Below are 4,885 nucleotides of genomic sequence, written 5' to 3'. Positions count from 1 at the left end.
ATAGTGCTGTGTCTGATCCTGTGCCGCTGCTATTTCTCTGTTCTCCACCAGGTTGGCACGATAGTGCTGTGTCTGATCCTGTGCTGCTGCTGCTATTTCTCTGCTCCACCAGGTTGCTACGATAGTGCTGTGTCTGATCCTGTGCCGCTGCTATTTCTCTGCTTTCCACCAGGTTGATATTCCAACGCTGTGTCCGATTCTCCTATGCCTACAGTATTAGATTTTGCTACTGATATTAAAGGTTCGATATCTCTGCATGCATAGCTCCTAAACACTCCAAAAGGTTCACAAGATATCTTTGGTATACCCTATCCTATAAGGTATTCTAAGGGATGATATACAAAACTTTATACAACAGAATAATCTCATTTCAGCTCATTAACATGGGTTTTACTAAAAACAGGTCTTGTCTCACCAACATGCTTAGCTATTGTAAAGTGGTGAATGCAAATTCAGATGTTGGGAAAGCAATAGATGGGAATTCTCTATCCACATATACATATTTTCTCCTACAAAATGTGTGTATGCAGATAGAGAATTGGTTAGGGGACAGAGGCTAAAGAGTTGTGGTAAACTGATTTTATTCAAAATGGGAAACTGTTACCAGTGAGGTCCCACAAGGATCAGTACTAGGTACAGTTTTTTTTTTATTAATTTATAAATAATCTAGTAGATGGACTACAGAGTAATGTTGCCATCTTTGCAGATGATACACAATTAAGGTGTACCTGATGGGAGAATAGTGCCCCTAGGGGGAACTTACCTCGGAAATAGCTACGGTGAATCAGGTCTGCTCTACTGCAAAGTAGAGCAGATCCAATCGGACTCTGCCATTTTTTGCCGGAGCCCAAGGGGAAAGCCGCGCCTGGGTGAGCGGCAATTGGGATTGTTTTTGTTTACTTTTGTCTGGAAGTCTCGGTGGTGGAAGCGGTTTGTGTAAGGTGATGGGGGAAGCCTTTAGGATCCATAGGCTTCCACCTGCCGAGATGAGTACCCCCTTAGGGAGATTTCTTTTCCTTACAGGTATACTTAAAGCAGAATTATAAACACTAAGCAAGATAGTATCCAACAAAGAAGCAGGTGTTGCACGCTCCCCAAGCTTAAAACCAACCTTTATTCCAAAAAGATTAAAATCGTACAAGTACACATTGCGCCAGAGAATTACAACAGGATCTCAATAGCATGGCCATATGGGCAGGAAGAAATAGTTATTGGTAAATGTAAGGTCATGCACCTTGAATGGGCCAATTGCATACAGCTGTGAATTTCAAACTCGTTGAAGGACCAGGAGAATTGGTTGATAACAAGTTTAAAACCCATATTCAGTGCCAAGCAGCAGCTAAAGCACATACAATTCTGGGATGCATAAAATGGAAAATAAAATGAGATGCTAGTATACTATGCCCACTGTATAAATCACTTATGAGGCCACATCTGTAATATGGGATACAGTATTTTGCACCACACTGTAGAAAGGACATGAATCGGAGAAATGGAAGGTCTCACCAAGAAAGGTTGGATAAGATTATTTATCTTGGAAAAAAAAGACAGGTGGTGACCTGATGAACTTGATGGACCGATGTCTTTCCTAACCGAACTATGAAACTATTATTATATTCATTTTCCACTCTTCCCTGATAATTTGAACTTCGGTAACCTGCTCTTGTTTATGGTATTGCCTTCTTTTAGGAAACATGCAAAATCGCTTTTTATAATTGTTTCACCTATTCCCTTTTTTGACCTGTCAGTTATGTTTGTAATGACAACATAATTTGTCCAAAGAAAACTGGCACTTTTACTGTTTGGAGTTTGCATGACCTTTTTATAAACGTGTTATTTGTTTACTCCTCATTTGTGAAAATTACCTTTAACAAGTGTACATAGACAAAACATTGGAGGCCAGGAATGTCCTGTCCCAGATATTTTATAAGAAATGCCAATGCTATTCACAAACTGTAGCCATAGTGTTAAAATCAGAAAGCCCACGCTGCTTATTATAATAATTTCATATAATTTCCACCCACCAAACTGAGCAAGGGTGTCAATATGCTTTTGGATAAGGCTGTACACCTTACCAGTTGACATGGTTAATTCACAAACATGGTTTGTGAATTAAGGCACATTTTTTTAACTGAAATTATTAGGTGTACACTTTCTCATGGTTCACACAAATAAGCAAATCTTGAGTTATTTTTTATTTTTTTTTCAAATAATTAATCTGCCATTTTGTTTAGTTTTATCTTAATGCACTATTATTATTGCATGATTCATAGCAGCTTTTCAGCTGCCAGCAGAGTGTTTTCTCGTGCGCTCTTTGTAAGCACAAGCTTAAAACTTTCGGGAAGCAGGTGTTATCTTATAACACACAAACAGTCTATGCTATTATCATGTAAGACAAACATTGCTTAGCATGGAATTGTTTTTCTTGTTTACAGTAAATACATTTAAAATAATGTGCATGGTTAATGAATATACCATCTGCTATCACTAGGCATAGGTGCCGGTAACGAACTGGAAAAAATCCAGTCCTCCTTAGTTGTGTTTACCAGTCTGCTATGCCCGTCAGCGGTGGGATGCCATGCAATGGGAAAATGGGAGTCCACAACCCCCCCCCCCCCCCCCTTTCACCACAAAATTCCATCTCAATTGCAAATGGACACAAGAACTCATCCACTACCACACATGCTTTTTGAGAGTGCCTAGTAATGTAAGGGTAATGAGAGTTTATTGTGCTATCTTATCTCTCCAATGAGGAAGTTAGATAAGCAACCCTTCTCTGGCCAATGAGTACAAGTATGAATTGTGATAAACACATTGATTATTGTAACTGGCAGATTCTTCTTTTTGATGCGAAAAGTCTTTAAGGCACTACTTCCAGGGGATTGTAACCATTTTGATTACAGAGAATGATTACAGAATGGCATTTTCCAGTCTTCTAAACTTGCTACTACATACATAAGGTGGCCATACACTGATAGATTTGCTGCAGATTCGACCATCAGATGGATTTCTCTCAGATGCCTGTGAGGTTGAATCTGACAGGAATTTACCTGATGAGTGGCACACACTAGGAATGAACAGATTTCCAATAGATTTCAGAATGAAATCTATTGGGAATCTATTGAAAATCTGAATGCATTACTGCACCATTACATCCAGTGCAAGTCTATGGGCCATCAATCTGCTGCCAGCAACAAATCGACCCAGATTTTCCATCCTATCAGATAGATCAAATCCATCAAAATCGGCTGCAAATCTATCGATCAGCAGATTCTATAGAATCGATTTGCGATTGATTGATTCTATAGAATCGATCACTGAAATCGACCAGTGTATGGGCCCTTTTACAGCTTGTAGAGCTGCAACTCCCAGCAGCCAATTTTGCAAACTCCAGCTCCAATGCTTGCAGTGATGTGACATCAGCGATATCACTAATATAATTCCATCAGGGCACAAATAGGGGTAAAAGCCACTCATGAATTCCATTTGTGAAAAGGAGACACAGAATGTTATCATCTTATGCCCAATGGTGAAAATGAGTGCTAGTTGGACAGTCGTTAGTGTTAGGTGGGGAGTGGGAAGGAGAGAACGAGAGAGTTTTTTGGGGATATGGGTCTTAGGGCTTGTTTACATTAGAGATGCTTTTTCATTTTTTTAAGAGCTGGTGATTTTTTAAAATCGCCCTGAAAGCCCTTACACCATGCTTTCCAATGAGAGAGTTCTCATTGGGGCGTTCCGTTTGCTTGCCACTGACCAAAGTGCTGCATGTACCATTATCGGGGTGATTTGCCCTGAATGGAAGGTATAGGGAAATCACAATCGCTTGAAAAAGCGCTTTGTATAGCGATTTCCCCAGCGCTTTAATGAATAAATGCATTGTATTTATTAATTTCCAGGTCAAAGAGTTCACTTCCTGACTTGCATCAGGGAGTGAATAAAAAAACCGCTCTGGGGGCTTGTTCACACTGCAGGCGATTTCAGGTTTTTTTTTACACACGGGGGATTTTTAAAATCACCCCTGACCGCGTGGACAATGAATGTCTATGAGAAGGTTCATATCAGCGCGGGTTGTTCAGTAAAGCGGTGCATGGACCATTTTTGAGGCGATTCTGCCTCAGTGGAAAATATAGGAGAAATGCAAAATACTCACAAAATCGCTTTGTATAGCGATTGCGTTTTTAAGAATAAATACATAGTATTTATTTTTTTCCGGGTCAAAGAGTTCACTTCCTGACTTGCGTCAAGGAGTGAATCACAAAACCGGTCTGAAAAAACGCTTAGAAAACCGCTTAGCACAAAAACGAATTGCCCAACCAAGCGCCTGGAATCGGAAAAAAATATGCGTCAAAAACCGCCCAACGGGGACGGACACGCGAACGGAATGCAATGTGAACAAGGCCTGGAAAAGTGCTTAGAAAAGCGCTTTTAACAAAATGCACCGCCCACTCAAGCGCCAGGAACAAACAAAAAATCACGTAAAAAACCGCCCAACACTAACGCAATCGGAACGCAATGTGAACAAAGCCTTAAAGTTTGTTTGAGAGGGACTAGAGGAAATAATAATGCTTTTTAAGATTTAGAAAAAAATCTATATCACTATTTCCCTGTCTAAGGGCCCTTTCACATTAGGGCAGACTTTGTGCGTTAACGCAAACGGCAGTCGTTTGCGTTAACCAAGGTAAGATGAAGGTCCATAGACTTTCATTTTACCTTTCACACTCGACGCTGCGTTTCGATGTGTTGCGGTTCTGACGCACCCGGGCGCAGTTTTTCCTCCAACGCACCCGCAAGCCGGCGTTTTCCGTCGGGTTTAATTACCAGCTACCGCCGCTGATTGCGTCGCACCGCAGATACCCGACGACACGCCGCAGGCAGACAACGCGTG

The sequence above is a fragment of the Hyperolius riggenbachi genome, chromosome 3, assembly GCF_040937935.1.
Source record: "Hyperolius riggenbachi isolate aHypRig1 chromosome 3, aHypRig1.pri, whole genome shotgun sequence".
In the NCBI taxonomy this organism is placed as follows: domain Eukaryota; kingdom Metazoa; phylum Chordata; class Amphibia; order Anura; family Hyperoliidae; genus Hyperolius; species Hyperolius riggenbachi.
The sequence above is the reverse complement of the archived record's forward strand: the minus strand, read 5'-3'. Positions refer to the sequence as shown.